Below are 27,485 nucleotides of genomic sequence, written 5' to 3' on the forward strand. Positions count from 1 at the left end.
TGGAAGACGTTTGTGAATGAAAGAAAGCCCGGCAAAAGAACACCAAGGTGATTCATGATGTGGGAGAGGATGAGAGAGCGAGGTTTGTTTAGATAGGAGAAGAAAAAGCTTAGAGGGATATTATTGCTTATCTCCTGTTACCTGTTGAGTGGTTACAGAGAACAGAGGGTCATGTTCTTTTTTTTTGGACATGCACAGTGATAGGCTAAGGGGTGACAGACACAGTTCGCAGCAGAGAAAATTCTAACTAAATATGAGAAAAAAAAGACCCATAACAAACCCCATCAAATACTGGAAGAGTATGTTCAAAGAAACTGTGGAAATTTTACAAGTTCAACTGGAGAAAGCCCTGAGCAACTTGATCTAGCTTTCAAGTTATCCCTGTTTTGAGCAGAAGGTTATACTACAGACTTCCCGTCCCACCTAAACATCTCTGTAATTTTGTGAAATGTGGTGTCCTTTTTTAATGGTAAGAATAGGAAGAGCCTGAAATAGACTGTGTGGGAACAAGTGACATGTCTCAACTGCCAGAGGTTTCCAAGAACAGCGTAGACTAACATCTATCAAGAGTAGTCTAGAGAGAATAGTTCCTAATTCAGTACAGAAAAAATGGTCTAGCTGCTATCTTAGAATCCGTTTCATCCCTGTTGTCTCTGATTTCCTGAGAAAAGTAATAAAGATGTATTTATCGAAACCCTTACAGCTTTGGGTCTCTCTTTGGCTTATCTATTTGTCTTAGGTAGAGAAGAATGGCAAGAATAGTTTCTGGGCTGAAGTAGCGAATGCGTGATAGTGACACCACCCATCTCATTGGATCTCGGATATGTGGGTTGAAGCATAACTTTTCAGGCACTGGGCACCTTTAAATCCTCAGCTGCAGGAATTAAGCTATGAGAGGGACAGCTCCAGCTTTTCCTTGCTTATGTTTAAAAGACCTTCTTGTCTTTAGAGAACGGGTAGACCATATGAATGGAACAATCTAAGGAGGCAGAATCCAAATCCCATCATTTCCTCTGGCTGGGGTTAACAGCAGTGTGAGAGCTGGGAACATCAATACTCAAGAAGCAGGCTTGCTATTGAGTTTGTATTGTGTTAATTAATTACCCTAACAATGCTGATTGGAAGAGGAAAGAGCTTGTCATCTACAACCATATAATTGTAACGCAGTGTTAATGGTACACACCAGAGACAGACTTGTTTCCAATAGGATTTTTCCAGTGATGCCTGTTTGTGTATATTTAAAAAAGTGCCTCAATACTTAGGGGTCACCCTGGTGTTCCAGGAGGAAAAGAAGACAAAATTCTGGTTGAAACCGTATCAGAATGCTGCTGACCATGTGGGAGAGGTTGCCTGTTAAAGTCAGAAAGGAGAGAAGGTTAAAATCATGCGAGGATTACCTGAACTGTTCCCCTACCCCTGCATGCTGTCCCATGTGTTAGAGGAATAAAGGAAGATAATTGATTGATGATGCAACTTCATTCATTAATTTTAAAAGGTAAAAATGCCCTGTTAGATTCTCGCTTGCTTGCATTTAAATAACAAATACTTACAGCCTCAAGGTCTTAAGGGCTGCAATCTCCTGTATAGAGGAAACCATCTTTAACTTAGTGATGAAAAGAAACAGATGGTCTCTCCTTTATGCACTAATCTTCCTGTATATTCCAGAAAAAGAAGGTTTAGAGAGTGGAGTTGCAGTGGTGAGCTCTTCTCCTGGGCACAAAAATCAGTTCAAATAGTTTCATTAAAAATTATTTCTCCTTTTATGGATCAGTAGCTTTCAGGCAGATTGCCTACTACTTTTCCAGAAAATTAACAGCTTATTTTAACATCTCTTTCTTATGCAACCTTTTTGCATCCTTCTCCTCTTGTGCTGTTCCAAATTTCATATGAGCTATATTATGACAAAGCCATGTTTTCTCTGCCACCAGGTTATGTGCAAGTTCTACTGTGGTTCAGGGCCAAATGTTCTTCACTTTATGGTGGAGAAGGTATATTCTCATCTGGGATTTATTTTTATTCCACTTCTTTTGTGCACTTGAGATGAAAAACCTGCGGAATTAAATTGAGAAATTGTGTATCTGAAAAAATCAGGCAATTCTGGGCTAATGCATTTTTATCATATAATGTTTGTTCTAATCATAGACAAGTAGAGAGTATCACACTTCCAGTGGCCCTACAGGGTGACTTTTCTGAGTGATGCTTTCATCTGTTTCCTGAGTTGTTGTATGGGTTTAATGTTTTGGATTTGTGGTGGTGGTTTTTGGTTGATTGTTGGTTTGGTTTGGCACGTTGACATGTGGCTTCTTTAAAGAGCTATCCTTAAAATCCCCTCTGACACCCACTCAAAGTGTACTCAAGTTTGCATTAAGAAATAGAAAACAGGCCAGACGTTAGGAAACCTCAGGGCTGTATTTGCCTTTTAAACAGCAAGGAGTCTATGCTTGCTAAGGAAACACCAAAGGAGGAATACTACCTCCCAATTTTCCTTTTTTCTCTGTTCAAAATGATTTATCAATGTAGGTAGAAGACACTGAACCTATGGCAATGGATCTGAGAGGACACTTGGGCCTTTCTCAGTCATGTATTTGTCCCCAGAATTCTTTAGGGTAAGGCAGCATAAGGTAGTACAGGTAGAGTTTCATGTTATTGTGCCACGGTAGTGCACGGGAGATCAAGTGACAGCTTGCAGGCCAAAGCTTACGCAGAGATATTTCAAATATGGTGCAGGTTAGTTATGACCTTTCTGCTTCTGAAAGACCTGCATGTTGAGAGTGTGGTCATTACCTGCTGTGTCATCGTCAAGTTTAAATTTATTTTGGGGTTGGAGGTCCACACTGTAGTTCTTGTAATACCTCAGTAGCAGCGAGGCTAACTTAGTTCTTACACTGATGTATGTAGGCAAACTTAAATAGGATAGCAAGTAATCTGTCAGTAAAATAACTTAGTGTGAGCTATCTAGCAGGATGAGTGTGCAGGTTATTTTGCTGACAAATATGACTTATTCAACAGTGGAGAACTGGTCACAGCCTCTTTCATGAGTAGTAACTGTCCAGCACCCATTAACAGAAGGAAGAAAGCCCATATGAATCTGGAAGTCCCTTGAATGAATTGTTCCTACTTCAGAAAAGGCCATTTCTATAGTTGGAACTTGACAAAGATGGTGATAGAAGTCTGAAAAGGGGGAAAGTGACAAAATTCCCTCAGCAAAATTAGAAACAGAAAGTTACAAATACTTGAAAGCTGACATTACCTGCTTGTCTACCCATTGGACAGAAATATGAAATGTTCTTTGTGGAAAACCAGAGCAAACTTTCTGCTACATTTTGGTATACTCTTTATTTTTCTGACCCCATTTCTGATTTTTCACCACATGTGCAGGAATAATGAGGATGTGCAGGCTTCTATGGTCATGGGAGTTTGTTTCTGTTTCCTTACATCTTGTCTGAACATGACCATGTGAACTTCATGAAAGTTATGGTCATGATTTTAAAGCATAAACAGAGAAATGCTTTCCACCTTTCCGTCCTACTGATTTTAATATAGACAAGTGATGGGAGGAATTGGTTAGTACAGTGGTGTTGAGATGCTGCATTCAAAGCTGATCATGTTTCTTCAATATGTTGTATGAGACATTGCCATCATGACCTTCAAAGCAAAGTTATAACACGCAGATGTACACATCATAACTTCTGAATTAGTGTTGCGATGGCAAAGCTAGGCTTCAAAAGCCTTTGAAATTAAGTTGACTGGAACTTGCTTTTCTTAAAACCAGCTGCTGTGCTGCACTGTAGTCACCTTTGCTGCTGATTCTAATGAAAAGCATTTGCAATGATATGTGATAGGCCTGCTAACATTTTGGAGAGGTGAAAACCAAAGGCTGGTGTGGGGTTTCAGTTAAGTGATTTCATAAATTAACTTTAATCTGACCTGTAGTCCCTTTGTCAAGTAATAGGTTAGCAAATGAATTTAAATACGTATTATCTGAAAGATGAAAGCTAATGTCAGCATCTGAATGGGACCTGGAAAACTGACAGGTTTTTATTGAGCTCCAGTCTTCTTATCATATCTGGTGAATAATTCATGTCCTGAAGGTGGCTACAATGACTGCATAAGCACGCATGAGAAAAAAACAGAGACATTTACCTCATCCCATTCTCACCTTAAAGTGTCTGTTCAGATAAAACCAAGACTCGGAAACTAGTTTCTTTAAGTGTTCAGTAATTCACAGAATCTTGATGCAGCCTTCCACTTAAGGGAGTGGACCACATCACTGGGCCAGAGAAGACAAGCAAGGGTATAAGGCAAAACTGCCAGTGTTTAAAGTTGAGGGGGGTATAGTTTCCTACACAGACAGCATTCCACCATACAGTGAGCTTCTCATGAGCCCACTGATAAGGGTGTGCCAGGAGATTTACTTCATGCATGTGACATTATCCCATCCTAGGTAACAGGTGAGAGCAGACACAATGTGGATGCAGGAACTGCACATTTAATTCAAGGTAATATTCATGTTAATACACTGTTTTAGCAGCTGTTGCCCCAAATGCTTGCAGGTTAACACAGCAGAGTACACTAATCGTGATACGGGAACTTGATCAGAATAGGCCTGTGGAAAGAAAAGGGTCTTTCCCTTCTGCTCCTGGAACATGACAACAAATGCTTCTACTAGGAACTAAGCCAACATCACAGAGTTTCTTTTTAGAATGTGCATCAGGCAGGAGGAGCCAGGTGTCTGGTTGGACCACACTTTGAAAAGCTTTGGGGCTCGATGGCCATTCTCAGGCCTACTCAGCCTTTGAGCATGATGTGGACTGTTGCAAGTAACCTCTGCTTTCTGAACATCACTTAGTGGTGATGATTTTTTTAGTGGAGAATATTGAATAATTTTCTCAATGAGATCAAGGAAATCAAATGCTGTTAAAACACACAAACAATTGATTTTATTGCTTTAAAATACCCACTGAAATTGATGCTATGACTTAGACCAGTTTTTTATTCAGAAAGTCAAATGTCAAAAGAAACATAACTCTATTGATACACAAAGAAAATGGTTCTTGGTGTAATGCCAACACAAATAATTATAAAGGGGAGACAGCAGGCTAAAAGGCATGGCTGGCAGCAGTTTTAAAATATTTGTCCTTGGTGGGACCAGAGACTGATTTAGTTTAAATTTAGATTCCAAAGAAAACTAACATCTCAAAGGACCTATCATAAGACGTACTGTTTTATTTGTTGCAAAGAAGAACAAATGAGACACAATAGAACAAGCTTCTATTGGCTTTAAAATACTGAACAATGCTGCGGTCAGAGGAGTGAGTCAATTCAGTTCACAGTGGGTGAGGATTTAGCCTAATAAATCACAAGAAGTGGGAAGGGAAAACAGTAATATGAATTTATGAAGGCACACATTTATTTAACAGGTACTCCCCCAAGCAGTGCTAAACAAAGCCTCAAAGGCTCTGTATGCAGTGAGCCTTGATGATAAATAGACACTAGTCTTTTCATCTGCTGGTGTTCTCAGGTGCAATCCCTGTGGAGCAATTGAAAGCTCTTTGATTTTTTTTTCTGTTTGGGACTCATCAATGGTTACATAAACTATCACTGATGCAAGGCATGATGCTGGCATTTCCAGGGGAGTTTTTGAGGCTTTTGCTATGCAGGTGATTCTAACAGTCCCTTCTGAATCAAAATGCTTTTAATCTCTATGGTGGCATTATACAAAGTTACATTTGAGAATCAGTTGGCTCTTTATTGGTGGGAAAAATGCTTGTGGGGTACACTTCTGCATGAGGAACGATGGAGCGATGGGTAGATTTCAGGTCATTAATTGTTTATGGGAAGTTTCTATATGAGACGAGAGTGTCTTGTCTTTGAGGGGATGAGGTTATGCAGGGAGATTAGAAAGGCAAAAGCCCAGCTAGAACTCAGGCTGGCCACTGCTGTAAAAGATAACAAAAAATGTTTTTACATTAAGACATTAGAAACAAAAGGAGGGCCGACAATAATCTCCATCTTTTATTGGATGTGGGGGGCAAGGGGAACATTGCCACAAAGGCTGAGGTACTTAATGACTTCTTTGCCTCAGTCTTTCATGGTAAGACCATTTACTCTCAGGGTACTCAGCCAGCTGAGAGAGAAGACAAGAGGTGAGGTGCAGAATGAATTCCCCACAGCCTAGGAGGAAACAGTTAGTGACCTGCTGCTCCACTTAGACACACACAAATCTATGGGGATGGATGGGTTTCATCCAAGGGTATTGAGGGAGCTGACAGAAGAGCTCACCAAGCCACTCTCCATCATTTATCAACAGTCTTGATTAACCAAGGAGATCCCAGAAGACTGGAGGTTAGCCAAGGTGATGTCCGTCTACAAGAAGGACAGGAAGGAGGATCCGGGGAACTACAGTCCTGTCAGTCTGACCTCAGTTGCCAGGGAAGGTTATGGAGCAGATCATCCTGAGTGCCCTCACACGGCACATGCAGGACAGCCAGGGCATCAGGCCCAGCCATCATGGGTTAATGAAAGTCAGGTCCTGCCTGATGAACCTGATCTCCTTCTACAACAAGGTGACCCACCTAGTGGATGAGGGAAAGGCTGTGGATGTTGTCTACCTGGACTTTAGTAAAGCCTTTGACACTGTCTCCCACAACATCCTTCTGGAGAAACCGGCTACTCATGGCATGGACGGGTGTACTCTATGCTGAGTAAAAAGCTGGCTGGATGTCCAAGCCCCACAAGTGGTGGTGAATGGAGTTACATCCAGCTGGCAGCTGGTCACAAGTGGCATTCCCAGGGCTCAGTATTGGGGCCAGTTCTGTTTGATATCTTCTTCAGTGATCTGGACAAGGGGGTTGAGTGCACCCTCAGTAAGTTTGCAGATGAGACCAAGTTGGGTGGGAATATTGATCTGCTTGAGGGCAGAAAGGCTCTCCAGAGGGATCTAGACAGGCTGGACTGATGGGCCAAGGCCAGTTGTATGAGGTTCAACAAGGAGAAGTGCCAGGTCCTGCACTTGGGTCACAAGAACCCCACGAAGTGCTACAGCCCTGGGAAAAGGTGGCTGGAAAGCTGCCTGGTGGAAAAGGAGCTGAGGGTGCTGGCTGACAGCCAGCTGAGTTATGTGTGCCCAGGTGGCCAAGAAGGCCAACAGCATCCTGGCTTGTGTCAGAAAGAGTGTGGCCAGCAGGACAAGAGAAATGATTGTCCCCCTGTACTTGGCACTGGTGAGGCTGCACCTCTAATACCATGTTCAGTTCTCGGCCCCTCACTGCAAAAGGAATGTTGAGGTGCTGGAGCATGTCCAGAGAAGGGAAGCAAAGCTGGTGAAGGGTCTGGAGCACAAGTCTTATGAGAAGCAGCTGAGGGAACTGGGGGTGTTCAGTCTGGAGAGGAGGAGGCTCAGGGGAGACCTTATTGCTCTCTACAGCTCCCTGAAAGGGGGTTGCAGGCAGGTGGGGGTCAGTCTCTTCTCCCAGATTACAACAGGACAAAAGAAATGGCCTCAGGTTGTGCCAGGGGAATTTTAGACTTGGTACTACAAAAAATTTCTTCAGTGAAAGGGTGGTCAGGCACTGGAACAGGCTGCCCAGGGAGGTGGTGGTATTACAGTCTCTGGAGGTATATGAAAAATGTGTAGACATAGTGCTTAGGGACATGGTTTAGTGGTGGACTTGGCAGACCTGGGTTAACAGTTGGACTTGATGATCTTAAAGGACGTTTCCAACATAAATGATTCTATGATTCTACATGGGTGTTCAAACCTCTGTTTGTTAGTGTCTATGAGCATGTGGTATGTTCTGAACAGTTCCACAAGACGAAGAGAAGAATTTTAAATGGACAGATTTAGTTTCAGTTATGGCTCATCTCTTTATGATTTATCTCAGAAAGGAGGTCCTGAGTGTGGACAGAAGACAAGAGGTCTCCAAGCAAATATTAGCTTTGACAGTCTGTTGGGTGGAAACGTGCTTGTAGTTTATCACGTGGTCATACACTTCAACAGTTAAGGCAGCACCTATTGCCAATGGGTGTACTAAACATTTTCTGGCAGATCCTAAAAGAAATCAATACAACTGAGGTTTGTGAAAGAACAAAACTTGTTATCTCATTCAGCATTCTCCAACCTCTAGTGCATGAGCCAGTAATGGATCGGAGCACAAAGATGGGCTGTGCTGCACTGAACACTCATGAGTGGCACAGGTGAGAAATACCAAAGCAACCCCACTTGTCAAAATAAGCAAATTTATTGTAACTCCCTGCTGCTCCTACTGCTGCAGCCTGCTCTGATCATAATGCAGAGAAGGCATTACACAGGTAGGGAGCTCATCTCGGGCACAGAGAGTAATGTCTCTGGACACAATGGGGATGACTTAATCTTTGGGTCCAAGTCCAACAGGACTATGAGTTGCAGAGGGTGATCACACCCTCAAAGTTATGCCCCTTCAAGGCATAAAATAAATAATGGCTGTCCTTTCAGTCAGTGCAGCGTGCTCTTCCAAATGTATTTTGTCAAAACTTTGCCAGAATATCTAAGAAAGACATTTCTACAAGTCTTCTGGAAGTCCTCTTAGGAAGACAGTGTCCAAGTGGGAATTCTTGGAGGAACTGATTGCCTAGCAGCTCCCTTATAAAATAGTTCTCTTAGAGCTGATATACGCCTTTTTTTGAGGAGAAAGCTATTATTGTTGTTTATAAGAGCGCTGCAGGATGTTTTTAGTTTGTACCATGAAATACAGCTTTCATTAAGATGTGAACTGGTTACATATGGTCACTCATATCTTGCTGTTTCTCAGGCAACTTACAAAATACTGACTTAACAAAAAGTCTTCTACATCAAGCTGATGCCCACTCTAATGTAACGAGAAATGCTGTTTTTGGAATACTATGTCTCTGTCAGAGATATTTCATGTAATTGCAGTGCATGGGTCCAGTAACCCACATTGGATTGCAGGATCAGCGCTTGAGGAAGAGGATATAAATTGGACAATCTCTGCAGACTTGGCCTGTGAACCCCTTGCTAAACAATCTATTCCTTCTTTAGGATGTTTCTTGGGCTTGGAACTTCCAGAATAAAAAGTGTGGTGACGTCGTTAAAAAATAAAAATACATTACATTTCCTTTGGTCTTCCCCCTGAGTATCATATCACCTTTTTCAACAAGCTCTCACCTGATCTGATATATTGTGCCTAGGCCAATAGTTAAAACAGGAGTCTGATTTGGTGTCTAAAGCTCTAATGATGGCAAAAGGGATACTTTTTCAAGAGCATATGCTCAAAAGTTATTTTAAAAACTTAATTTTAATTCAAAATAGGATAAAAGAGATCAAAACAAGAAGCTTTTGTGGTCTCATTTTAAATGACTGCTCTAAAATTCCAAGTGTGACAGCCTAAATACTGAAAAAATGCAATGTATGTTAACTTTCCATTAGTTAAATTTGAGATTGCAATAAGTTTTTATAATAACAGCATTTTATATATTCTGAAAAAAAGACATTGCCTGCTTATAGCTGTGTAGTCTCAGTGGAGATGGCACAAGTTGGATGAAGACTTTTTTCCTGTGCAGCTACAATGTTCTGTAATCTTTTACCTTCCATGTTGTGAAATTAGTCTGCAAATGCATAAATTTTAAGGAATTGTTCAAGATTGGCATTTAATTGCGTTCTTTTCTAACCCTATGTGAAAACTTGTTCCCCTCTATCTACTACTAGACCTGCAATTTTTCATGAAAATTTTTGAATATCCATAGCATCATGCCAGGTCACATCAAGTCATTCAGGCTTTCAAGACATAACATAAGCCTACACAATGTGACATGCTTGCTGCATCGTGTCACAAATCTTCAGAGATATTATAGTTTTTTAAAAAATGAATGTGGAAGTTACCATGGATACAAACCCTCTTTATTCTGTTCAGATTTGAAACATTTTTAAATATTGAGTAAACCACTCTTTCCTTTCCAGCAGCAACACAACAAGCGTTTCAAATGTGCTTATTGTCAGATCTCACATACAAAGAAACCCGCAGCATACTTCCATGATTTTTTATCAGCTATAATTTCTCTCCTTGGGGTAAGTGTAGAACCTGATTTTGTTGCTATGTAAAGATCAACTAAGAATAATGGAAAGAAGTCTTCTTAGCTGCTGGAGATCAGTATGACTCCAGTTTACACTTACAGACCCAGTGGCCCATGAAGGTCAAGGTGTGTGTGGGTTAGAAAAATGCAGCGTCTGGACAAAGAGGCAGTGCCCTGTGAATGTCAGCTGTCGCTCCTGCTCAGCAGTTCTAAGTTTCATAGTGGTTCTCATTCTTTCCTTAGAGTATATCGCAGAGACATTAATGCGGAGCAACTTGTCAGGAAACCCTCTGCTCTGTCCTGTGGTCAACAGCATGGCGAAGAAGCCTCACTTCACACCATAATACCAGTGGGGATTTGTCAGTTTTATCAGTGAAGGTGTTTTAGCTCCTTCTGCAGGCTCTAATGAGGGTGCATCGCAATTGTTATAATGAACATAAAAGGTAAAACAGTGCAAAATGTCAACTCTGTGAACCTGAAGCCTATTTGCCCTTCTGCCTGTGTGTAATTTAGAATGCGGCATACTTGTTCAAATGTGATGTTCCTGTAGTCCAGACTTCTGCCTCTGATGGTGGCCAGCAAGGGAAATTATAAAACTTTGAGGGAGAAGGATGTGGATTAGAAATCCCCACTTGTCTTCCAGTGGATAGTGAGGAACACCTCACTATCAGGCTAGCACTGATCTCTTCTAAGGAGAAACCTTAAAGTAGGTGGTTTAACAAAGCCAGAGGGAATCTCTTTCTGTTTCTCCTAGCTGCTGTGCTGCTGTTTCCCCTCTTGCTTCCTCCTCATTTCTTTTTCATATTTTCGGAAAGCAGATGTTTGTATTTTCAGTATTCTGATGTCCTCGCCTAGCAAGTTCCGAAGTCTGACTCTTTCCAAGAAAGCTGATATGACTCTCCTCTGAGCTTGCAGCCAGATGTTGGGAGTTTGAGTCTGGGGAAGAATATTTCAGAGTTTCAGAGTCTGGGAAAATAACCTCTGCAGAAAGAAGGTGATTTTCTAAAATCATTTTCCAAAGGCGGACCGGTCACAGTATGTCACGTGACACATTGCAATGACACACTAGCAGCATGGGATCGTACTCTTGGCCACAGCGTTCTGGGTGAAAAAAAAGCCTTTAGGTTCTTGTTCCTTATTTCTATAGTAAAGAAATCACAAAAACTTACCCCTGAGTTGAGACAGGAATTGCTTCTTCAATTTTCTCTGAATGTGAAGGAATTCTGGGAAATTGAGACATGTAGTCTCCTGCTTAGTCTTGCAACACAATTGCTGTTTTCCAGTGTAGTTGTAGTGTGCCCTTACACTGGTCTGAGGAGGCTTCTAAGATGCTGCGGAGGCAGCTTCTTGGAGAGAAACACACAACTGAAAATGACAGGCAGAATGTAGATAGCTCTTCCAGTCGTTACACCACCTTCTTGCTACCGTGTTGCTGGAGTACAAGTGAGCAGAAGGATACTGGGAATAAGTGGCATGAGGGTGACATGCATTTGAGGAGAAGATGTGAACAGGCAGTTGCTGAGACTTTCACTTTGCTGATCAAAAGAGCAAGGACACATCTGGGATAACCTTCCCTGTGTGTAATTCTGGAACACGCCGTGGATGGTCTGACTGGGGTGAAAGGAAAAAGAACTTATTTATCTGTTGCCTTCTCAATTTCTATTTGCTTTTAATTATTTAGACATATTTTCAATTTAAGGATTGTATTATTGAACAATTGGTCTTAATTTTAGCTAAAATACATCACTTTATGCCAAGCTTTCTTTGCTTGCTTTCTTAGTAATGATTTTAAGTATTTTCCAAAAGTAATGAATGGGAAATCTGCTGGAATTTGACCAGATGATTTAATATGCTTTTTTTATAATTTTCTAATATCCATATGATGTAGATGTGAAACCTAGGAATTTTAAAAAATTAAATTCTATCATTCTTTCCCTGTGGGGATTTTCCATACACTACTGTTTAAGGGCTCTTCATTCAAAAAAAAATAGAAAAAAAATTCTGAAATCCACCTATCCTAGCAATTTGAAATAATTTTCTTTATTGGTAGGAAAATTGCTAGGACTAATTTCTAGGAAGATTAGCAGGATGGAAGAGCTTGAAGGACAAGTTTTAATAGGAAACAGCTATATTAGGAACCTTTTTTCTGTTCTTTCTCATTGTTATCATAAAAATGGAACAAATTTTAGGGATTAAAATGGTTTAAAAATCTTCCTTCTCAAAGGTGCATACAAATGTTGATGATCTTAGAGGAGATAATTCTACTATTTGGTAAACAGCAACTATGTCAGACTCGCATAGTGTTATATACCAATAGTCGGTATGCAGTCGGAGTCCTGCAGCTCTCACTTCACTTTTTTGCAATGTATTTTTCCTTTGTATTTCATTCAGTTGTTCCTTCCTGTGGTTAGTTTCTGTAAATTCCTGTAACTAATCTGTTTCTTAGGTGGCTCTTTTTGTAGTCAATCCTCATTCCTTGGATGAATGAGACTTTGTTTGAATCAGTGGGGGCCGATGGTATCTGAAAAGAAGGTCGATGAATCTGATGCAAGTAGCCAATTTAAAATAGCAGGGAAGGATAACCAATGTTCTGATTTTCCTCCCTCAGCAGTCTCCTCACAGTTGGTTCAAAGGGACCATTTTCAGTCTGTTTCTGTTCTGTGCCAATTGCATATCCTTATAATCCATCACCTGAGGCCTTTTAGCTTCTGTATTTTTTGCTATCCATTCCAGAGGGAAAACTAGATGGGCCAAATTTAATGAAGGCTTTACTGGAATCTGATTCCTTTCATTTCTTATACCCACTCTATCTGGCTATGAAGGGATTTAAAGTAACGTAATGTAAGTATCTGCAAACCGCAAAAAAGAGAAATGTTATCATCCTGCATTAAGTAGTTATTTGGTTTGTGAGCAAAATCTAATTCTGAAAAGAAAGAGCAGAAAGAAATAATCTCATTAGACTGTAATCCTCATTGTGGGGCAGCAGAAGAACCTCTCCCAAACAGCAGTTTAGTTACTCCTTCAGGGTTCCAGTTTCTACTCAGGCAACTGGCTCGTACCCTCCATCTGACACGCTCCCCTGTGTGACGTTATTGTGTGTGACTTCCTTCAAATGTGATGACGATGCGTGCACCTCTGCATGTGTCTGTGTGAACAGGTGGGTGGCATAATTGGGGGTAGGGTGAGAAAGTCTGGGAATTTACCTTTGCTTAGTATTTACAGAATTCCAGAGATCGGGATTTTTCTGCCTGTTGTCAGAGAGCAGTAAGACAGGCTGTTCCGTGAGGGAAAGGGACCTGAGAGCCGTGGCAAGGCAGACAGGAGTAGCACCCTCATCAACAAGGACACAGTCTCACCAATCCAAACAAGAAGACCAGAGGGGGCCCCATGATGATAACAAAGATAGTTGGGATGAGACAGATCTGAGATCAAGCCAGCAAGTTGAGTCAGTGACTGAGGATTGCGGGGGCACAAGACAGGGCATGGACACAGCTGCCATGCAGCTGCAGCCAACCAAACTCCCAGCAGCAGGGTGATGCTCTGGGCTCTGGCACTTGTTTGCTGCGTATTGTCCTTGCAATGCAAGTGCCATCCACAAATGAAGCTTCACTGTGGCACACAGGACAGCAAGTCATGCAGGCTGGAACTTACAGGACCTACCTCTGGGCACTTGACTGAGGTGGTTAGTTATCAGGGCCCTGGACACACAAATAGGCTTTCATTGCTCTTTCCTGGAGCCTCCACCCATGCACCCTCTGCTCATTGACCCAGGATCTCCATGTGAGCTCAGGCCTGGGCACCCAGCTGTAGCTTTAGCTATGTTATGGGTGTGCCAGCACGCAACCCAGTCATACTGAGTGGATTTTCAGGACTGACCTTGGACTTGATTTGTTTGCCTTCTCTGATGATCACAGCACCATCAAAGGTACCTGTTGTTGTCACCCCCCTGCTCTGCTCACCCTGCTCAAGCCCTGTGGGACTGTGCCTTGGTCATGAGGGTGCTACATCTGCCCGTGTTGTGGTCACCCTTGGTTTCTTGCTTGCTTTTCTTCATAGAACAGCCCTGCTCCTGATGCTCCCTGATACTGCTTTGGTGGGTCCAGTGCCTTTACACACCCCTTCAGTCACTGCTGGGTGACACAGGCACATGCAGAGGCAGTTCTGTTCTCAGGTGAGTTTGAATGGTACTTGTGGAGTACCTTTATTGCTCCTGTCCCTGCAGAGGACGCCTAGGAAGGCTGGGTCCCCAAACTAGGTAGTATGAATGGCATAAATGGAGTGAAGAGAGTGCACTGGCAGGAAACTTGCTGTGAGTGTTAATGACAAACGAGTGTGCTGCTTTCGAGAGGTGAAAAGAAAAACTAAGAGAAAATGATAAGGAGAACAAAATGGTAGAATAATCTAGAAAGGGAAGGTGTTGAATAGAGCTGAAAATATTACAAAGAAAATGCACCACACAAGTTGGAAATTGCCAAGCAGCACAGGACTGAGAAAGTCCAATCAGAGGTATGAAAAATGATGAACAATAAATTTCTGTGGATGCCTCTATCCTTGTGTATGACCACAGTGTTACTGTGTCTGAATCCTCTTTCTGCAATTTTAATCTCAAGCCACATGGCACGTTTTACCCCCAGGCAAGAGGAGGTACAGCTTATGTCCTCTCTGCTCTTAGAAAGCCTTCCTTGCTTATTTCTGGTTTCTGAATAAAAAATAATCCTGGTGGGAACTCGCACCCAGAAATGCTGTGGCTGCTTCTGCTTATCCTTCTGCCACATCAATCCTGTGTTCTGAATCCCTGGTGATGCAAAAGATATTCCTGACCTCTGTGCTTGTTTGGCTTTTTACTGGGACACAACGTCTTCCTCTGCAGTAGAGTCAGCATAAGGATGGGAGAAAAGAATCCACAATGTGAATACGTTCACATCGGTTGGCATGTGGAAGGTGATGGAGAACGCTAGTTTGAATAAAAAGAATAGCTGGGCTTTTGCATGGCTGTGCTTTTCAGCATGATTTCCCACTGGTGCGATCCTGGAGCACAAGAACTCTGAGGTGCCTCATTCACTGGAAAGACACAGCCCAGCCCTACCTACAGCGTGTTTTCTCCTTTCCCATATGGTGATGTGTTTCACTCATGGACACGCTGACACCACAAACTTGTTTAGCTGTTTGGCCATAGCAAGGTTACACACATTGTTTAATATAAAAAAATACATAGGCTTGCCAGTGCTTTTTAGACCTGCCAATAGCACATGGAGGGGGTTTTATTATTCTAATCAGAGGGTACTTATTAGTAAAATGCAAATGGAACCAAAGCTTCAGGTTTCTCAAGAAGGATCCAATACCTAAAAGGTCTGTTTTTCTAACACTCCACTGAATTGGTATTGTATGTTTCTAAACGAAAGCTATTTTAAAGGCACTTCACTCATTACAAGGTACTCCAAGTATGATATCAGTGTTACGGATTGGGTTCTGGCAGTCATTTGCCTCTAACCCCTTAGTCAGCTGATGATGTAGAAAGAGGATGATTTGGTGGGGCAGATTTGTGGGTCCAAGCATCACAGGTTGAATTTCGACTAGAGACTAATCCTGGGGTATTGTGAAAACTGTGGTCTGACTTCACCATGCTTTGGACTGTGCTGTAAATCCACTGCTCCTCTAATCATGACCAGACAGCTTTGGCTTTTCCCGGAGAGCTGGCAATGGTGCTCTAGGGAGAGGCTGAGTCACCTCTGTAAAGTAGGTGAATTATGCCTTCAGTTCCCATTAAGGTGAGTGGGAGCATCTGCTTCTCCCCTTCCTCAGAGCAGCACCATGTAAAAGCTGCTGGTTAGCTGTTCTTCTGCTCAGCAGTGCATTGGCCACTAATACTAGGCAAAAAGACTAACTGTCTGATGAATGGCTGAAAGTCCTGGTCTCCTTTGAAACAATACACCGTGGAAAACTTGGACACAGCTCTTGAGAAATTTTAAGGCATGTGGATGCTGCTTTATTTGAGCAAACTGTCCCCTAACCAGAAAATCACGGCTGATTACAGGCACTGCACAGGATCTGATGAGTTGTTTATAACTAATACGAATGGCTGCAGGGCAAATGCTCCCTTTGCAAACATGAGTCTGAAGCAACCAAGGGAAGAGGTCAGGCTGAAGAAGCTTGTCACAAAATCAGGATGCTGCAAAGGTGGTTTTAAGTTAAACCTTTTAAACTGAAACTGAAAACCATTTTATTTTCCACCAGGGTTTGAATTCCTGGTCCTAGCTCAAAGTCTGGCCTTTGTAACATTTGCTGCCTATTTTAGTTAAAAAGTTTCTTTTGCTGTGTGCATGCTTTTTTAAGCTTCCATATGAAATCCCAACATACAAACAATAAAACGCAAGTATTATTTGTTCGCTAATACCTGCACTTGGGTATGTGAGGGCTGACTCCACTGAAAACAGTGCAGCAACATCTGAGCCTCTGATGTATTGATGCAGAGCACTTTGTGCAAACAAAAATAGCAGATGACAACAGCAGAATTGTGCTGCTGTGCTCTCAGAAATCAAACTCCTTCAGATGATTTAATGGTAGTGACAAAAGCTGTGTCAAATTATTTCCTTGTTTATCTGATAGCATCTAGATATGTCAGATATTAGGACTCCATCGTGCTAGGCTCAGTGCTTATTATATGATAATAAATATTCCTTGCCCCAGAGCTCTTGCTGTGTGGATGTACAGAGACAGACAAACTCACAGGAGGACTGCATGGTAGCTGTGAACTGATTAAGATTAGTATAACAAGCAGCAGGCATGGTACACCAGCTGTCTGTCCTTTGTCTAGGAAGGCTAAGTCTTAAAGAGATATGTGAAAAAAGATATGGCAAGGGATTTTCACTTTATGACTGGAAGCTGTTCCCATACAGAGAAGACAGAATAAAAAATGAAAGGGTGAGCATGAAGAAAATCTAACAGACAGGAAGGGCAGGAATCACTATCTGCTGTGAAACCCATAAACAACGATTTTTTTAATCTGTATTTCTTCCTTTTTCACTATAGTAAATTATTCTGGATCTCATTTTCTTTGAATGTAACATATGCATCCACCAAATACTTCAGCCAAATAATTTAGATCCTCTGAATTGTTTGTGAACTGTTAGTTTCTTTGCTTTGCTGTTTCTTCTAAATTGCATGTAATTTTTGTCTTAATCACATGAGTGAAGGAGGTTAAAGAAAAAAGCAGGTGAACATTGCAGAGTAGCTTTTGTTATACGAAGTATTCTGGAGTGCATGAGATTTCCATTAATAAAGACCGAAGTGTCTGTATAACCAATTAAAAAAATATTTGTATTCTTCTAATCTCTGTGGGCTTATTAAAATCCTCCTCAACTTTTTCTTTCTTTTACAGAAAAATACATATAAGTCTTGCTATCTAACAGGCTTGTAGGAACTATATGTCATCTTGCTATCCAACTAGCAGGGCTTGTAGTAACTCTATGTCCTCTCTAAAACGTGCATGTGTATCCTCTGTGCTAGAAGTCTCCCAAAACACTCAGCTATGAACAGCACAAAAATTAATCTAGGATGATATCCAGTGTGAAGGGAAACAGACTTTTGGCCCGTACAAGTCAGGGGTCAGCTGTCACACATCACGGTAGAGTCCAGCAGTCCCCTGTTCCTGTAGCAGTGACTGGTGCAATGCCAGAGTTCAGGTCTTGAGATACTTGGTTGCTTTGGTAACTGCAGCTTATTTTCATACCAAAATATGTGGGCTTTAGCCAGCGGGACAGTCTGTGTTCTGCCTCTAGCAAGTTTCTTTGCAATAAAAATAAACTCTTCTGCTAGTTCATCAAATGGATTAGCATTTGCCTCTATTTTCAGTTTTTTTCAGGCCTCTGGCATGCCTAGCTTTAACCTTCTGGTGCTGCTTGTGTGTCCTTCAGTATTTGTCTTCTGTGGTGGTTTGGACAGGATAAATTTGTTTGTTTGTTGCCTTTTTCTCAAATGAATCGGTAGGTTACACTTCCCCCTTTTTAATGGCAAAAGGACTGATCTCTGTGTTCTTTCCCTCCAAATTTTAGGAAGATGAAAGGCCCATCGCTAGGTACCTACAGCAGGAGACCGCATACTCCCACGTGGTGCTTGCGGCAGCTCAGCGTAACTGAAAAATAGCTGCAAACAAGCTCTGAGGATGGCTGGCAGGGCAGGGAGCCGCACAGCTGCACCGCCGTTCCCTGGCTCAGCACAGCAATCCTATTCCCCTGCATCACGTTTCCTGCAACGTTACTAACAAACACAGCTCCCGAAGGCTTTCGGCTTGTGCTGAGCACAGCTTCCTATGGCAAAGCAGTGGCTGCAGGCTTTCTCTGAGCAGCTCGCTTGCTTGCTGTCCTCTGGGTGAACCCCCACATTCACTTGCATTAAATAAATCCTTGCAGCCAGGTCCCCTCTTGGAACCGGCCTCTCAGTGAGCACCTGTAAAAGCACACCCAGTGCTGCTGTGCAACGGGGATGTCCCTGGGGCAGCTGCACTTTTCAGAAACGTGTAAATATGCATTCTTTATGTTTTCTTTAAGTGCTTTGCATCCCAGTTTCAGTTTCTGCCCTTCTTTATGGTACTTTTTTGCACTTGTTTGGGAAGTGGTATGACTGGAGTGCTCTGCTGCTACCTGTGGCCAGTATCTTATAGGGTTTTGCAGAGTGATAGGGAAAAGGAACATATCTGGTCTCCGTTCTTGGGAATGAATGGTGAGGAGTTGTATGAGTTGCAGATGGTACAGGAAAGTTTTCACTTTATCAGCTGTGGGAGAAAGTGGGATTCTGTGTTTCACCACCAAGTATTTAGTGGAAAAAGGTGCTATTCTCCCTCACCTCCCCGTTTGCACTATAAGCATGTGGAGAGCAAGAAGAAAGAGAGTGAGGGTGAGGATGTTTGTGCTTGTGCACATAAAAGCTAAGGTTAATTGTGCTCTTCTTGATGAAGTACAGGAACAGCCAAACATAATCCCATGAAAAATTATTATAGTTTCTTTTTTATTTGTATTAACAGAGCTTCTCTCAAAGCCATTCTAAGTACAAATATATTTAAACATTAGACTTTTAAAAAAGAATGAAGAAAAAGACCAGGAAACAATTTGTTTTCCTTCTGCCCAGAGCTGTAAACTTAATAAGACAAGGCCTTCTTTTTCCCCCTTTACTGATCTTGACAAGTGCTTGACTGAATGTAGAATCATGTTGCTAACAAACATTGTCATGCCATGGCCCTGGCCTCTCCTCTGCGCCCACTGATGCCATCTGTCCTGCCACAGCCTGCTTCTGACACGGACCGTGAGGAGTCGTGCAAATGGTGGGAGATTTTTTATGCACTTTATTGGCCTCTATATACTTTTCACATGAGCACAGGGGATTTTTATGACTTGACTTCAAAAATTCTTCAGGCTCAGTGGATCTTCTGCTGGGGTTTGTAGGGTCTGAGATGAGGTATAGGGCTTTTCACCCCCTCAGCGAGGCATCTTTGGAGCCTGCGTAACTTGTACCATAATCATGCATTTCATGCAACTGACAGGTTTTGCACATGCTATTTAAGAACTGTTTAGGTGAAGACTAGTCAAAGGCGGGCAAAGGGGGATTTACTGTTCTACAGCAGAGGCTGTCATGGTCTTTGAAGATGTTATAACTCCTGTAAATGCTCCTTGGACTGTGAAAGTATTTGGGTAATAGACAACAATTTGGTTGTGAAAATCCATGGAGAACCGTGGCTTTGTGCAAGAAAGAATCTCTGTGCACCTGATGGAGTCAGGTAGGAAAGGTTTGCGAGTTGTCTGTGTTCGAGTCAGCCTGCCTAGCTCTCTAAGTACAGGCACGACTTGCACTTACCTCTGCTACTGTACCTCACCTGACTCACCGAAAATGTGAACCATGGGTTTCCTGGGAGATGCCCTTCAAAATGTTTTATACAACTTTCCTTAAGAAGGGTCAGTGCTAGTCCTAAGCAGCTTGGCTGTGGTCCTGTTAATTAAGTAGCTGTCACTGATTTAAAGGATGAATCAGCAGGGGCTTCATTCATTGCTTGCCGAAAGCATCAAAGCAGGCAATGAAGCTGCCAGAATGTGTTTATTCCTACATATTCCTACACTGTCCCCTACAAGTGACACAATTTTGTGTGGGGGACAAAGAAATCTGTCTCCACGGAGCTGACATCAAATGTCAATACTGCAGACCATTTCTGACACGCGTGAGCTTATACTAATCCAACTTAAGGTTTATGCGGACCCAGTCATTCATAAGTCCATCAGTCACCCAGCCCCTCATGTGTGCTCTGAGCCCCTGGAACACACAGGGCCATCTGTTGTTTTAATGGAGGATTAATTTCTAGGAAACTCCAGTGTCTAGTATCAAAGCTGACATGCTTACATCCATGTTTGGCCAATTTTTAAAATATTTTTTATTCCAGGCAATAGTTGAATTTCACCCAACAAAAAGAACACACATGCGTATCTTGAGATTGGGCCAGCATGTGCAGTTTTCAGAGCAATACAGTCAGGTTTGCTAAATCCTGTGACTCCAGGTGAAGGCTTTGTCGTTTATTGTCCTGATCCTGTAGATATATGGAGATGATCAGGTATTGTGTTCATCAGAGGAAGAAGAACAATGCAAAAGACAGGCAATAAACAACATGATGTCAAAATGAAGCCAATTATCAGATAAATCTATTTATTTCTATTATTTTTAGAAAATCAGAATGTGGGTAGCCCTAAACATAAATTGCTTATAAGAGGAAAATGAGGAGGGCACTGTCAGTGTAAGGTAGAGGCCTGCAACTTCACCAAGTGATGGACAAACTGCCTTTTTCTTTTCCAGACTGGAGGAAATTTGGAAAAGATAAGGTATCTGAAGGTAGTATTTAATTTTTCAAGCAAACATGTTACAAGCACGTGTAAATAAAAATCTGTAGGTGCTCTGAACGTCATTTACAAAGTATGTTTGCTGGGGACTGTCAGCATTGCTGTTACTCAGTGAAATGCAGCAGGAACTGGTAAGGCTGCTACTTGCCATAGCAGCAAGGTATCCTGTTAATTGTCAGCTCCTGGGAGAGTGAGATGTTTATTCATGTGGCAGGAGAACCAGCCCTGCCATGCTGCCAGGTCTATACCTGCCTATAGCCTCCACTACATGTGCTGTAGCGTTAGGAGCTGGCACGGCATCGATATACTGCCACGGCCATACTCAGTGTCATTTGCTTGCTTCAGCTGTGCCTGATGTTAGCTCAGTTGGATTCTGTATCCAGTGACAGTGGCCAAGATTAAGGCAATCTCAAAATTATCTTGGAGGCTCTGGATGCAAATTTCTGGTGATTAGTTGAAATATGAGGTTTTATGGAAAGTATCTGGTTTCCTCAAGTTTGTGTTTTGACGGGGGAGATGGTGTAAGATTAGGGAGTAGGCACACATTTCTGGAGGTTGCTATTGTTTTCCTCTGTCGGCATTTTCTATGATAGCTTCTGCAGTGATGGTTTCCTGTGTATCTAATACACAATTCTAACCCCCATTCATAAGCTATCTGGATGAGTACGGCTTAAGACCCTGAGTGCCTGCAGCTCTGACTGGTCCCATGGTTTCAAGTTCTACCTGAGCAGTCCACCTGCAGGCAAGTTTCAGCAGGGTCCAGCGTGTCAGACACTCGCACACAAACCCAGACTATATTGGGATATAGAGGTGAGGACTTTCTTATCTAAATTGGGATATAAAGGTCATGTAGGACTTTCTTCTTTTTTTCATTCTTAATACTGTCAAAATTAAACAGCTTCTCCAGACTTGGTGGGATGTATCTGTTTTAGCAGAGGGTTTGAATGCTGTACCACGGCCCTTGTCAGTTCTTCTGAGGGTTACTGAAGAGGTACCAAGTGCAATAGAAATAGCTCTCTCTCTCTTTCAGAATCACCACCTCTTTTGGCTGTCCTCACAGCTTGACTACACCAGTAGTTGGAAGAACTTTTAAGTAAGAGCTTGAGTACTGATTATGAGTAAACTTTAGCCTCTCTGCTCCAATTAAAGGCTAGAAGACAGGCATTTTTAGCCTGTCTTCCTCTTCCTCCAGATTGCTTTCTGCCTTTTGATATTGCTTCTCTGTCTTTCCTTCCTGTTCTTCTATCATTTGATCTTCAATAATGTTCTTCCCTCTACTAGTTCTTACTAGTTTCTTGTGTTTGTACTCTCTCCCCTCCTTGCTTCCCATCCTAGACTACTGCTTCTGTCTCCTCCAGCTCCTAGTTTTCCTCAGGTGTTGAACAAATCTATAAATTATGTTTCTTGAAGTCCATGGCTGTTGTGTCCCCCTACAGAGGAGGGACGGTTCCCTATGCCATCTACTCCATGCCTCGCTGGAAACGAATGCAGTGAGAAATGCAAGAATGGTCCTCAGAGCAGAAAATGAACAATCACATTTGCAAGAAATTCTAACTTGGAGAACAAAATAAGGCAAAAAACTAGGAGGAGGCCAACGATATTAGAAAGACATAGATCATAAGAGGACTTTTTTTTTTCTAATAGGCTATAGGAAATTGTTAAAAGGGTTTGATTTGGGCAATAACATAAAGAAGCCAGGTTGTTATTTAAAATTTCAGTTGATGATCAGGAATATTGTAGAAAGGATAATTGCATTCTATTTTTTAGGCCAATTTCACATAGGGTTCAGGATAAATTATGATGTTTGTGCACAGGATAGGGTGATGGTGGCTGTCCAAACAGATTGTTCTACTGCAAGTTTGTTTCTGCAGCTGTTTGCACGATTTCTGAAAAAAAGGTGATGGGCTGTCTGGAGCAGAGTCTATGTCACCCTTACCCACCATGTTTTACAGAGTCGCAACTTTAAGAATCCCTGGCCCGTACAAATTGATTTGATCAGTGCTCTTGGGACCCTGTGGTGCAGCCACACCATAGTTCGCATAGCTAACTCTTGCCAGAAATTCTGCTGGCAGAAAAGCCGTAGGGGAGGTGGGCAGGAGACTGAACAGCCCAACTCTCTTCCCTTGCCATAGCTGGATCACGCTGATACTGCTCTGTGGTGTGATCCAGCTGCTGCTGAAACAAAGACTGTGCTGAGGCTTGTTGACAGTCCGTCAGTCATATAATTCTTGTTGACTTCAAATTCATTTAAAAAAACCAACAAAACCTGAGCAAATCTTTGATTAAAAGGGCAGTTGGTCAGAGTAGCCTGACCTATCTCCTTCATTTTAACCTGCCATAAGCAGCTTGCTTTCTGTGGTAACAATAAATCATTCTGCAGAAGTTTACATTAAATCCAGAGACTCCGTCAAAATGTCTGAAAAGTAGGTTAGATCTGATACAAATATCACTTTTTTTTTTTTTTTAAATGGGATGTTTTTGAAATAGGATGATTAATGCTGCTTGAATTAAATGAAAAAGGAGAGGGGAGAATAAGAAACCAAATATAAAATCTGTAAACCAGGAATGAGAATGCTGAGAACAGATTTGCCTTGGCCTGCTGTCTTTAATCTCTTCTTTTCTTAATATTCTTCCTGAACCTATAGAGACAATCTCTTTTACTACAAACGTACAGTTTATTGTACTGAAGCACAAACAGGATACTAATCTAGGATCATACTGATTGACTGCTTGTATGAAGGAAACCCTTAGGGAATACAACACATCTTGCCATGAAATCCTAGTCCTCCACATTAGAATAAAGAAATACTTCATTTGTATTATTTTCTTTAAATAATCTGCCCTCACCCCTCCATGGGTCGACCTACTTTTTTATGCTGTTTTTTGTTTTTTACACTATCCTGAGATGTAAGGGATGCGTGTGTGATTATTTCTGTGTTTATTTTTTAAGCCTTGCCTTGCTCAGTTCAGCATTGCCCATGGGGATCCAGGCATATGTGGTCTCTCCAAGTTTATGGCTTGATTTGTTCCCAGATGCGCAAAGACTATTCTGATTGACTGCGCTTTCAGAAGCTACAGCCAGCTAGCCTGCTCCAGACTTGCAGTAGCTTAGTAGCTCTGACCTTGGATTTGCTCAGGCACTGTACTGTACAGCTTGGTTGTATCATCTCTTCTCAGTTGGGCATATTCTGATGGCTGTAAAAAAAAAAAAAAAATCATTAAATGCTAGTATCCAAAAGTAGTAGTGTAGCTGGGCAATGAATGGAATGCTTTGAAAAGATTTGACAACCAGGAACATGAATATTTTATGTAACATAAAATAAGTGAAGGATCTCTTACTATCCTGTCATTAAGGTATTATTGTATCTTAATATATATTGAGATATTAAACAGATAATCCTTCTTCTTTCCCTCAGCATGGCACAGAGGTCATCTCTGGGAGGGGATTTAAATAGGGGCTTCCCCTTGGACTGCCTGGAATTTGCTGTGGTCCAGGGATGGCTGAACTGCAAAACAGCCCTCATCAGGTGGTCAGCGCTGACTGTTGGTAGACACAGGACACCAGCCTGTGTGGGATACTGGTGATTTTTTAGGTGGAGAAGAGGAAAGAGAAGCTGGCTATGACCTGCCACTCTCCCCTCCTAGTCACATGTGTAGTCAAGTGACTCCTCGACTACAGCAGCAAAGTCCAAGCCTTTAATTTCCCCCACCATTTGGAACTATGCATGTTCTAGTCTAGATCTGCTGGCTTTGGGGGTTTTTAGCCCCCTCCTCATTTTTTACAGACCATGGGCAACAGAGACAAGGCAAGGAAGAGGTGGGAGGTTATTTACGTGAGAAAGGAAAGGTGGAGTTACTTCAGGCTGCAGCCTAGCACACATCCTTTGAGGAGGAGACCTGCAGGGTCACCCAGCATCCTTTCTGCTGTGCTGTCCCTGGTTTAGGGCCCTCTCCTCTGTCACGGTCCACATTCCACCATGTTCAGAGGATCAGGCTGATACGCAGCATGTCTTCCCCTAAAGGGGCTGGAGGCAGTGGCTGTTTTTGGAGCGTGGCCCCAGTTGTGCTGGTTCTGGGCTTGCAGCTGTTTGTGCTGTGAGGGTGCGGGGCGCTCTGGGCAAGGGGTCGGCAGCAGAGTGAGCCATGGCAGCCTGGCTTGTGGCTTGCGGGGTTAGGGGCTGGGGGAGGGGGCAGGTGCACAGGGCCTGAGGGCTTGGCTGGCCACGCATAGAGACCCGGGCAGGGGTGCACACAGCTTGCACTGCTGGGGCCGGGCAGGTCTGGGGGATGCAGGGATGTGGAAGGGGGGGGGGGGGGGGGGGGGGTTCAGACCCTGCTTGGTAACAGGGGGGGAAGGTAGTGTCGCAGATTATCTAAAGATTTTACTGAATCTTTCTATATTTTGTGTTTATGTAACGGTAAAGTTATAATAGCATTTTGATGCTAAGGACTTAACCTCCATGTTAGAATTATGTTAGCACTTATTAACCAATGACGTATGAACTGCTGTGCTGCTTGTTCTCTGGGACTGTTACTTGAAGTCCCTATGCTGTAGACCATAATACCCTTAGTCCTTATTCTCTAGACCGTAACCAGAGCACCTAGGTTCTACTGTGTATAGGATGAATTATTGGACAGCTTGGCAAGGCTGATATCCAGCCGTCCAACTTGGCAACAAAACTTACTTTTAAGGTGTCCTGAAATGACCTACCTTCATTATAATACTAAAAATCACACCCACAGGTCAAGACCCTTGCCCAGGTGAAGACCCTTCCCCTGCGCAAGCGTAGTAACAGAAAAGGATGACACAGCAAATATTACAAGTACATGCAAATTACTAACCAATCATTGTAACTGGGAGTGTACAGCCTTGTAATTTTGTGTATAAATGTAACGGTAAAATCTGCACAGGTGTGCTCGATTTGTGGAGATGCCACTGAGGCTGCAGTGACGGAGCACCTGCTTCTTAATGCTGCATTGGTGTTAAGAGGTTTGATTCCCGATTTCGGTGACAGCAGCAGTGGGTGTTAAGAAGGTGAAGAGACATAGCCCCGACGTTCGGGTCAAGGAGAAAGGGCCGGCGTTAACAGCTGTGTGGTGGCGTTCCGGTTTGGGGCAACGCAGCGGGCTCAAGATGGCACGTAAGGGAGTAAATCCCGAGCTCTCGGCACGTTGGGATTTCATCGGGATGTGAGGCTCCTGCTGCCGTACCTGTTGCACGACAGCGCCCGGTGTTACCGACGCCTTTGCTCCGCGCCTGCCGCCATCCCGCGTCTTGCATCGGGTGCCCGCCGCGTCCCCGGGGGCGCCCGCCCCGCCCGGCGGCCAGCGCGGAGCCGCACCGCGCTGCGGGGGCGGGAGGGGCCTCCTCAGCCGCGGGCCGCCGGCGCCACCTGCCGGGAGCGGCGCGCCTCGTCCCGCCGGGCCCCAGCCCCGCCGCCCGCGCTCGCTCCGCTCCCGCCCCCGCCCCGCTCCCGCCTCGCTGCGCCCCGCACCCGCCCGCACCCGCCCCGCGCGGGGCTGCCCGCGGCTCGGCGGCGCAGGAGCCGCGCTGGGTGTCCTGCCGCGGGGGCGGGGAGAGGCGAGCGCCGGCCGTCCCACCTGCGCGGCCCCGGGCATCGCTTCCGCCGGGCATTCCCGCCCGGTGCAGGAGCAGGTGCAGCGGCGCCGTTACCGCTCGCCGTGCGTCCCTCTGCCTGCTGGCGGCCGCTGGGTGTGCTGCAGGATCCTGAAATCTGTACAAGTTACTTTTTCCAGTAGGTGAACTGGAAGATGCCACTGGCTGTAATATTTTTTTCTTCCCTTGCTTATTAATTTTCCAATATTTAATTAATTGTTCGTTTGGTTTTTTTTTTTTTTTGTTTTTTTTTTTTTTTTTTTTTTACATCCTCCTCACAAGATCTAACATTGCTGCATGTTAACCTGCTTCTGGTTTTATACCAGACCTCAAGTAGATGAAGAAAGATTCTGCAGCAAACTGAGTCCAAAAAACCTCCAACCAATCTTTGTGGATTTTTTGAAAACTTTGTGAGAAAAAAAAATAAAATGTGCCTGTAGGCTGGCAATTTATGTATAGCCATGGTCTTTTTATTTTCTTTGGGTTTGGGTTTGCTGATTTTTTTTTTTTGTTGTTGTTGTTGGTTTGTGGGGTTTTTTACCTTGATGGAGATGGAAGAGTCAAAGAAATGCTTCCGTCTTTCCTTGCAAAATAAGTTGTATTTCAGTTTAGATACTCAGCTTCAGCAGCTTCCTAAACTGGGGGCTTCCAGGAGCCTGAAGCAGTGAGTTCTGCACTGGAAAATGAAGATGATTGGTCTGGTTTGATCGTCCATGTCTCAAAGAAACTGAAAAGGATGTGGTCATTCAGCTGTGTTCCCTTCTTCCCTTCCTTCGAATCTTTCTTTTCTAGTAATGAAAGTCTGATGTTCAGTTGATTACCCTCTTTGGACCTTTACACGAAGAACATTGTAAATACTGTACCGCATATTGAAAGAGAGTTTTGTTAATTCTAAGATCAGAATTTGTAACTTGCAGAGCCGCAGG

At 43.1% G+C, this 27,485-nt stretch overlaps 1 protein-coding gene across 7 annotated transcripts in view; it reads left to right on the forward strand.

Moving 5' to 3' along the window:
- The window catches only part of LOC308065362 (potassium voltage-gated channel subfamily A member 5-like), a 71,263-nt gene extending 43,778 nt beyond the window's left edge, over window positions 1–27,485 (forward strand). For all 7 annotated transcript variants that reach the window (XM_080391225.1, XM_080391224.1, XM_080391228.1 and 4 more), the window contains one exon: window positions 1–27,485. This exon is cut by the window's left edge and continues 15,104 nt beyond it. The gene's annotated coding sequence lies outside the window, so the exon portion shown is untranslated.

This window comes from Falco punctatus (genome assembly GCF_963210335.1).
Source record: "Falco punctatus genome assembly, chromosome: 6".
NCBI lineage: Eukaryota > Metazoa > Chordata > Aves > Falconiformes > Falconidae > Falco > Falco punctatus.